Source organism: Ailuropoda melanoleuca, chromosome 9 (genome assembly GCF_002007445.2).
Source record: "Ailuropoda melanoleuca isolate Jingjing chromosome 9, ASM200744v2, whole genome shotgun sequence".
Classification (NCBI taxonomy): Eukaryota; Metazoa; Chordata; class Mammalia; order Carnivora; family Ursidae; genus Ailuropoda; species Ailuropoda melanoleuca.
The window spans coordinates 18,315,582-18,326,466 of NC_048226.1; positions in this window are offsets into that span (position 1 = coordinate 18,315,582).

Here is a 10,885-nt window from a genome sequence, read left to right on the forward strand (position 1 = left end):
GGGAGCCTCATCTTCCCCCGCACCTTTCTCCTCTGTTCAGAGGCCGAGACTCGAGTGCGCCCAGCCTGGGCCAGGGGTCAGCACAGCGGTGCATCCGGAGCCGGGGTGGGGGTGGGGTGGGGAGCCCCAGCAGGCAACCAGAATACCGCCCCGGAATGACAATAGCATCCTGTGTGGGTGACAGTTCGTGGCAGGTACTGTACCTGGGCTGCAGTTCTAATGGGCACCTGACGTTATAACAAAGGCCTGTAACACGGGCTGAGGAACTTGCCGGAGCTGCCCAGCTGGTACATAGCACAGCTGCTGGGATTCCAATCTGAGTTTTTGTAATTCCACACGGTGCCCTTGTTACTGCACTACACAACCTCTCCAGAGAGTAAATAACATTGTAACTGGCCTACAGATTGCTCACAACTTCCGGGGGCCTGGAGAGGCAGCTGGAAGCAGTTCTAGAATAATTCTTCAAGCCCAGGTAGGCGGTGATCTCTTATTACAAGGCTGAATGAACAGTGATAGATCAATAAATAGAATACAGGTAAAAAGGAGCAATGAAAAATCTCCAGGAAAAGAGGAAGAACATCATTTCTTTCAATATTTGATTAAAATATAAATCTATGAGAATCACTTATAGAGGAGATAGTATAGTGTGTGGTAGTTAGGAAAACAGGCTTTGGAACCGGACAGCCCGGGGGTCAAATTCTGACTTCCATTTACTAACTTTGGGATATGTGACCTCCGGCTTTTTAATGCTTTTTTAGCCTTTTAAAATGCTAATTTTCTCGAGTGAAATGAGGATAATAATTCCCCCTTGCAGGGTGTCCTAAGGATTATATGATATAAAGTCTACAAAATGTTTACTACAAGATCTGGTAAAAATAAGTACTGAGAAAATGATAGCTATTTTTGCTATTTAAGGGCACAAAAAGTTTTAGGTGATGTATGTTCTTAACAATAAGCAACTTAATTAGTAAGTTTTATTAAGTCTGAAGTCTTACTACATTTTCCACAAAATAAAAGCGAAAAGGCATCAAGGGGAGCTCAGGATGAGATAACATGGCAATCAAGGATTTGACATACGGGCAGAGATGGATGAACGATTTCAAGGAAGTGGAAAAATAATCACAGATTTAACACCTGCTTTGGAGGTGATGATGAGTTGAATTGACATTGGAGAAAATCAAATCAGGAATAAAAAAGTAAAGAATTCAGACATTCTCCCGGAGTACACAGAAGAACAAAGATCAAGGTGCTAAGAGAGGGAGATAAGTATGGGGATAAAAGCTGAAACTCCATCTACAAATGAGGACTTACAGAACATCTGGGATGGTATATAAAACTCATGTTCTAGGTAAGAGTACTCAAAAGAGAGCCAGATCTAGATAGAATCTTAGGACATTTTTGCATTTCAAGGATGAGAAATTATTTGGGATGCACCATTTGAAAAATCACAGTTGACCTAAAAGTAATCCGTTTAGGATGGTCTCACCTTTCTCCTCCAGAACGACCAAGAATAGAAAACAACGGATCACTAAATTCTACCCCTGAAAAGAATAATACAGTACATGTTAACTACGTTGAATTGAAATAAAAGATTTAAAAAAATAAACTCTTTGAAACTTAAAAAAAAATTTTTAAAAGTAACAAATAACAACAACAAACAAACAATAGAGCAAAATGGCAACAGTTTAAGAAAAGTTGCAACACAAAAGTTGTTCCCAGACAAGTTGTCATTTAAGTCAAAAAAGGAATGGCAGCCAAAAGACACATTCTGATAGACAAGGTCTCAGAAAACATACCTGTCTTACTAGGAAGGTTGCTGAGAGGCATACCCCAGTCATCCTTCCTGGAAACTTTACTGGAAAGGAATCAAAATTAAGATTAGCTCATTGGACACACTGTGAACCAAGAGGAAAGAAGAATTAAGACTAAGTGATCAATATAATAATAGTGATAAATATAATAATGATAATAAAAAGGAATGGAAAAAGCAAAAGTAAAATTTAGAGACGATATGTAATGTAAATTTATTGGGAATAGCAATGGGGCTTATGAATTTGGATGACATTAGCAATGGTCAGAGAGCTGGAGGGCCAGGGAAATGAAACTGAATGAAATGTTGCACCGAATGGAGTCTATACTTACGGCTTATGGAAAAAGAATTTTCCAGAAAGATATGGAAAGAAAAGTAATTATCTGGAAAGATAATGATTTGTATAATTAAAAAAAATGTGTTTTCTAAATAACTACAAGACATAAATACAAATTACTAACAACTCATATGCAACCCAAGAGAAAACAAATGAAATGTCAAGAAAGAATAAACTAAAATGGCAAATATGTAATTTATGACAAGAAAAATCATTGGAAAGGTTAAAAGTATGTATGTTATATTTCAACAAAAATTATTGATTATTAAAAAGGAAAAACTTTTCAATTATATTTGTATTATAAAATATATTTATTATCTGCTACTTATATCTTCAACTGATTATATAGTTGACTCTTGAAAAACATGGGGGTTCAAGGTGCTGCCTTCCATGCCGTAGAAAAATCCACGTATAACTTTTGGTTCCCCCAAAACTTAACTACTAGTAGCCTACTGTTGACAGGAAGCCTTACTGATGCCATAAACAGCTAACACATATTTTGGGTGTTCTATGTATTCTATGTATTCTTATAATAAAGTAAGGTAGAGAAAGGAAAAGGTTATTAAGAAAGTTGTATGGCAGAGAAAATACATTCGCAGTACTGTACTGTATTTATAAAAAAAAAAATCCAAGTATGAGTGGACCTGTGCAGTTCAAACCTGTATTGTTCAAGGGTCAGCTATACATGACCAGACCAAAGAAATCCTTCCAAAAGGTCTACTTTAGAAGTCACACCATAGGGGCGCCTGGGTGGCACAGCGGTTAAGCGTCTGCCTTCGGCTCAGGGCGTGATCCCGGCGTTATGGGATCGAGCCCCACATCAGGCTCCTCCAATATGAGCCTGCTTCTTCCTCTCCCACTCCCCCTGCTTGTGTTCCCTCTCTCTCTGGCTGTCTCTATCTCTGTCGAATAAATAAAATCTTTAAAAAAAAAAAAAAAGTCACACCATAGAGGTGGGAACCTCAAACCCTGGTCTTGAATGGCCCCACTGCACTTTTCTTCAGCTACTACGGTGATTTTTCTTTCTTTTTTTTTTTTTTTAAAGTTTTTTTTTTTTTTTAAAGTTTTTATTAATTCGACAGAGATAGAGACAGCCAGCGAGAGAGGGAACACAAGCAGGGGGAGTGGGAGAGGAAGAAGCAGGCTCACAGCAGAGGAGCCTGACGTGGGGCTCGATCCCATAACGCCGGGATCACGCCCTGAGCCGAAGGCAGACGCTTAACCGCTGTGCCACCCAGGCGCCCCAACTACGGTGATTTTTCAAATCTGGCTGGTTCACAGCTCAAGTAGCAGAGTCCAGGGAGGCAATGTAGATGACATGAGAGCCCAGACATCATCTGTTCCACATATTACTGTTCCAGATGGCATGAGTCTAGCCTCCCACAGTGGATTTGTCACCACTGACCTATAAAAATTGCAATGACACATCTTCCCTGGAGATGGGCCTTTGCCATCTCCTATAAGACTATTCAAGAACAAAATAAACAGTGTTATTAATTTACTTTTTGCAATGCTTATATTAAAAGAAATGCTGCTGATGGGCTCGGGGTGGCTTCTTCTTTCTCCATGCCAGTGCAGAGTGCGATTCAATATCCATTTCCAAATCCCCACCTGAAGGTGTGCGGATGTTCTTTTTTTTGCCCATATGGACCTTTGAGAGAGTTGGGCTATTTGTGATTACTCTCAAATGCGACTTTGATTCTACTACTAGTTTGTAATAAAACTCACCCATATGGTAGAAAAGCTGTTGCCAATTAATTTTATTTTCTAGTTACCACTTCCCTTCCCTGCCATGTAATCATCAAATCATTCCTTATACATATCAAAAGTGACACACAATTAAAAGGGCAAATGCCATATTCAAGCAAAAGATGCCACATGGCGTCAAAAATGATCTACTTGCCAACAATTTAGTGAGTAAGGGAAATATCTTTATTGTACAAAAAAAGCAAAATCAGAAAGAATTTTGGAAGACAATTTATAAGATAACTGACAAAGTTCCAATTCTATTTTACATGAGAAAGCTATACTACTCTTTCGTTTTGGCTTCAGAAATGAACAAAAACAACCATCAATTTAGTGATAGAAAATATACTTTTCTCTTCTTAGCAAATAAAAATAGTTTAGCTTCCGGGAAACCTGCCAGTCCTTATTACGATTTATTGAATACCTTAAAAAAACCAAAAGGCATAAGCAATCCTAAATGTGCTGCTGGTGTGTTCATTGTATGGGACTCAAGGGAGAAATGCGCCTGAGAGAAGGCCTAAAGAACTTAAAAAACACAACTTCTGTCCGGATGCCACGGACAATCCCAAGCACCGGTTCTAGAAGATATCTTCATTGTAAATGCGTGTTTGAAACTCCATGGCTTTCAGTGATTAGGTAGACTCTTTTTTTTTTTTAAAGATTTTATTTATTTATTTGACAGAGAGAGAGACAGCCAGCGAGAGAGGGAACATAGGCAGGGGGAGTGGGAGAGGAAGAAGCAGGCTCTCAGCAGAGTAGCTTGATGTGGGCCTTGATCCCAGGACTCTGGGATCACACCCTGAGGCGAAGGCAGACGCTTAAGGACTGAGCCACCCAGGCGCCCCAATTAGGTAGACTCTTGTCTCAAACCAGACTAAAAATACCTGAACGTTCCTCACTGGGAAAGAAATCATACCCTGATCACGTGCCATTTCTCAGTTCTTCTAAATATCAAAGAACTGTATTTGCTTTGAAAACAAAGCAAAAGTTCTGAAAAGGAAAAATGCAAAGTAATAACTGGCCATAGACAAACATGCATTTTACCCAGTGCAAAGTAACTGTCCTACAGTTAGGTCAAACTACTTGGTATAGCTCAATGTCAATGGGAAATTGAGAAAGGGATCACTGTTTTTCCCAGATCTTAAAAAATAACCGAGTGAGTTTTGTAATTAGGAGGAGATCCATGGTGTTAGCTCTAAAGGCTTTGATTTGTGTTGTTCAGCTCCATCATCCTTAGAATAATTAGAAAAAATTAGAATTGGTTTGCTAGTCTGGGCTAATGATAACACAGTCAGGAAAGGCACTTTATCAACCACAGTTTTCAAATAGGCATTTTAATAGAGCAAGACAACTTTATACACAGTCATAAATGACAAGACCAATTGAAGTTCAGTATTTGGGTCAAGTTTCCCAACACCTGGGCTGTCCAAGTCTGCTGAATGCAGTGTGAGAAGAGGTGGGAGGAGTAGCAGTAAGTCAGACCAGAGCCTGAGGAGGTGCTTGGTGACTAGAAAAGCGGTACCTTTGGGGATGGTGTTCACATTGTTGTCGACTTGGGATGGTGTGCTTTTCAGTCTTTCTATCACTTCGAAGATGCCACCAAAAAATCCCACTGTTCAGATGGTATAGAGAACACAAATATGTTGAAACACTGTCCTTGTGGTTTCTCCCACACTTGGTCCAACCAAAATTGCTCTCTCGGACTTCACCAGCAGCCACCCAGTGGTCAAAGCGCCCAAAGGCTTCTCTTCTCAGAGATACTCAACTCCATGTGGGTTTTCCCTCTCAAAGCCCTGCCTAACACCTCAGAGTTTCCTCAGAGTATTTCTTGCTCTTCTGTCTTTGTCCTTTCACTTTCCTTCTTCTCTCCGGCCTTTTCTCCCTCCTCTCTCTAGTCTCAGGGTGATCATGCCTTGCCCCGTGATTCTCATCAGATCTCTCCGCAACTGCTTCCTGTGTTTTCTCCAGCAGCATCCTTCTTTCAACACAGGACTTCTGTCTGCCGGACACTGGCATGTGCCGATGACAGTGCCTGAAGTCACTCAGGGGAAAACCGAACTCATTTCCTTCCTCACAAGACTTTCTACTTCCTTATTTCCGTGAATAGCAGTAGCTTTAGCCACATGAGTGAAAAAATAGCACTTGTCTCAGGTTGATCCTCTCTCCCCTTTGAAAAATTTAGATTTTTTTTTCTTTTCAGTTATATATGCATATATTGTTTCAAGACACAGAGTCTTTTAGTTCTGGAAAGTTTTCTTGAATTTCTTTAGTACTGTCTTCTTTCCATGTCCTCTTTTTTTTTTTTTTTCTCTTTCTGGAACTTCCATTATTCAGTTATTGAAACTTGTGGATGGGTCCTCAAATTTTCTTATAATTAACCTCTCCTGTTTTCCAATTACTTTGTCATGTTGCTGTACCTTCTAATTTCCTTAATTTAGACTACATTTCTGTTTTTCATTTCTGCTATCATATTATTCATTTATACCTGTTTATTTTTAATGTATTGTCTTTTACAACCACTTATCTCTAAGGATATTCATAGATTAGCTGCCTCCCTGCTTAATCTGTCTAGTTTGTTTTGGCTTCTCTGCCATGTTTAGAGACTTTCCCCAGATGCTTGATGATCCTTGGCTGTTCACTTAAGAGTTGGGCATTTAAATGCCCACCAGAAGGTCTATGCACATGAGTGCGGTTTGTGACCATGGGCTTCAGAGTAGGATGACTTGGAGAAATTTCTTTGGGGAACCCTCCAATGTATCTTTAGATCTTTGGGTTGGTCAGATTTCTCTGGAAAGTGACATCTGGTCTTTTGGGGGAGAAGGCTGGAGACAGTAGTGGTTCTCAACATTTGGTGTCTAACAAATCCCATTTTCAGTGTAATATGCCTATCCTCAGATGTGCTTGGAGTTCCCCAGTCCCAAGACCCTGCTTTACTCTCTCTGGGAAGTAAGCCTCTCATGTCCCTGAGTCAGAGAGTACACAATGGTTTAACTACATGAAATCAGGGGGAGGATCTAAAAGTATTTCTCGAATAGGCTTTCAATCAACCATTCCTTGGTTCAAAGTGTAGTACTTGATACTCCTAAGTCTTCAGGGAGATCCATCTGGTAACCAGGATGCTTCTCAACTTTCTCCATTGCAGCTAAGGATTTGGTTTTCTTAGGTCTGCTAAGTCAGTCTTTCTGTCCCAGTGCTCTTGATTTTGGCTCCTTTACTCTTGTTGTAGTGGGTCTCTGCAGGGAGAGAGCTAGATGCAGGTACTCAGCCAGGACTTGCTGCCCATTTTCCATTTCCACTGCCCTTGACTCCAGTGGGGCTTCTGCTGGACTCTTTCCAACCTTGCTACTTGTCCACCTAGCCACTCTATTGCTACTGAAGTCATTTTTTCCAAACAGAAACCAGTCATTTACTCAAAAACCTCATTGGATCTCCATTGCCTATAAAGCTGTCCAAACTCTTTAGCAAAGCACCAAAGGTCCTGGATGATCTGACCCCAATATCCCTTTCTGGCACAACTTATCATGGAGAAGAGGTTGAGAGGATGTTGGAACCAGACTGCCTGGATCCATTCTCTGGGCTCTGACATTTTATCAGCTGGGTGATCTTGGCCCAGTTACTTAATCTCATCTGCAAAACAGGGATTATAGGGGTGCCTGGGTGGCACAGCGGTTAAGCGTCTGCCTTCGGCTCAGGGCGTGATCCCGGCATTATGGGATCGAGCCCCATATCAGGCTCCTCTGCTATGAGCCTGCTTCTTCCTCTCCCACTCCCCCTGCTTGTGTTCCCTCTCTCGCTGGCTGTCTCTACCTCTGTCAAATAAATAAATAAAATCTTAAAAAAAAAAAAAACAGGGGTTATAATAGTACCTGCCTTCCAACATTATGGTGAGGATATTAGGGCACTTACCACAGTGGCTGGCACATAGGAAGTACCATGGGAGCATTAAAGGTAAGCCTCTGCACACCTGTCTCCTCCAGGAGATCATCAAGTCCTCGGAGAGGGCTCTATCCCATTTAGTCAACATCTGTGGGATGCTTCTAATGGGACAGACATGATGCTATCCACTAGGGACTATGTAAAAAGAGCTTGGCCGATGAAGACTGACTAATGATTAAAATAGAAGGTGACAAATGCTACAATGCAGGAAAGAGCACAGTGAAGAGAGTAGAAAGCAGGTAAGATCCAATGGTTCAGAATAGTGGGGGAAGGCTTCACAGATCCAACATTTAAGATGGGGCTTGACAAAAGGTTGTGCTGCTAAGACAGTGGGTGGGGGGAAAACAACAGGTGAGGCTGGAGAAGCAGGTTGGGGCCAGTTGCACAAGGGCCCTGAATAACCTGTTTGAGTCTGTATTTTGTTTCAACCAGTTTGTCAATTTCACCATCCTCACACACTGGGAGTCCCAAAGACAATTTAGGGGTGTTACAAGTATTTTGTTACTAATAATAGCTGCAAGGCAGCTATCTGGCAATCATTTAAAAAATAAATTTGAACCCACTCCCCCCAAATGTTCAGGAAGTCAGACATAAAAGCATACCCTATGATTCCATTTATATAAAGACAAAACTGGGCAAAATTTAGTCTATGTTGTCCCAATTCAGGATAGTTGCCTTACCGAGTGGAAAGTGACTGGACGGGGATCCAGGCAGGACCCAGACAGGGGTGCCAGCAGTTTCTTTCTTTTTTTTTTAATGTTTTTTTATTATATTATGTTAGTCACCATACAGTACATCCCCGGTTTCCGATGTAAAGCTCAATGCTTCATTAGTTGCGTATAATACCCAGTGCACCATGCAATATCTGCCCTCCTCACCAGCCTATCCCATTCCCCCACCCCCTTCCCCTCTGAAACCCTCAGTTTGCTTCTCAGAGTCCATAGTCTCTCATGCTTCATTCCCCCTTCTGATTTACCCCCCCTTTCTTTATCCCTTTCTTCCCCTACTGATCTTCCTAGTTCTTATGTTCCATAGATGAGAAATCATATAATTCTTTCTCTGCTTAACTTATTTCACTCAGCATTATCTCCTCCAGTGCTGTCCATGTTGCAGCAAATGTTGAGAACTCGTTCTTTCTGATAGCTGAGTAATATTCCATTGTATATATGGACCACAACTTCTTAATCCAGTCATCTGTTGAAGGTCATCTCGGTTCTTTCCACGATTTGTGCCAGCAGTTTCCTGATGTGGTTACTAGTTCCACAGCTATGTTGTTTATGAAAATCCATCAAGGCATATACTTATATGTGTTCTTTGCTATATCTATTTTTAGTTCAAACAATAAATTAGATTCATGATACTTTGTGCTCACTTGGATACCCATGTGTGTTCACTTGAAGAAGAGGTGGAGCTACAGGCTGGCAATTCATCGTGCAAGTATCATTAGTTTGGTATTCCTTTATGGACTAACTCAAAAGAGCTCTTGGGTATTCTGAATGGCCAAGGATAGCCACCGTCAGTCATCTTCACCCCTACTAGAGCTTCCTGAGTGTGTGACAAACTGACTTAGACCCAAGGGACAGAGACTGAAATACTAGCACTCAGCATACATTTAAGATGGCCCTTCCCACCATTTTATTTTTTTAGAACATTTTTAAATTATATTATGCTGGTCACCATACAGTACATCTCTGGTTTTTGATGTAAAGTTCAACGATNTATTTTTTAATTATATTATGCTGGTCACCATACAGTACATCCCTGGTTTTTGATGTAAAGTTCAATGATTCATTAGTAAGGAGGGCACGTATTGCATGGCGCACTGGGTGTTATACGCAGCTAATGAACCTTCCCCTCATTTTAGATGTAACAAGGGGCTGATGGTTCCTTCTTAACCTTACAGAGAAACACAGCTCAAACCCACATCTGTACAAGCATGACTTTTAAGGTATCCGGCGTTTATGTACCCATAGGAGCATAAAGAATCATGTTTTTCTTTTCTTAAAAGAACTTTTCACTAAAAAAAAAAAATCTATGTACCCAGTTAAAAACAAACTGGGGGCCTCAGAGGGCAGAGGGGAGGGGGGTGGGGGAATGGGATAGACTGGTGATGGGTAGTAAGGAGGGCACGTGTTGCATGGTGCACTGGGTGTTATACGCAACTAATGAATCATCGAGCTTCACATCAAAAACCAGGGATGTACTGTATGGTGAATAACATAATAAAAAATCATTAAAAAAATAAGAAGGAAAAAAAACATAAATAAAAAAATAAAAGAAGATACATGATGAGAAGTCAAATCTTCTACTTCAGGTCTGTTTGCCAAGGTAACGACTGTTAGGACTCTCATATATCCTTATGTAAGTATTTTATAAACACAGGAAAGCATATATAAATGTGTATCGCACCTGCCCCCTTCTTTCTCTTAAACAAATGGGAGCCCCATAAAATCACTTTTGTTTTTTACTTCAGATGTAAACATGGATACAGCTCATTCTTTCCACAAATATATAGCATTCTGTTGAGTTATTTTATTTAACCAGTATTTGTCTTTTGGTTTTATAAATGATAGGCTTCGAATACCCCTGAATATACCCTCTTTAATGTGTTTTTAAATTATGTAGAAACTGCCCCAATGTATACCAACTCCGTTAACAAAATTTTGACCTCTGCATTTCTATTTGGTTAACGTTAGCATCTCACTGCTATCTTAATTAGGAATTCTCTATTTAGTTCCACTGGTCTTTCCGTTTCCACCTGAATGAGTACTGACCTGTTTTGATTACCACAGCCTTACTGCCTCCCCTCAAAAAGACAGAATACAGAATGTAATTATTCATGTCACAACAATTTATTTTTATTTACTTTATTTTTTCTAAGTAAGCTCCACACCCAGTGTGGAGCCTAATGTGGGGCTTGAACTCATGACCTTGAGATCAAGACCTGAGCTGAGATCAAGAGTTGGACACTTAACTGACTGAGCCACCCAGGTGCCCCTCACAATAATTTTAACCAGGAAAACTATCTGGTGACTAAAAATTTGCTTTAAAGAATA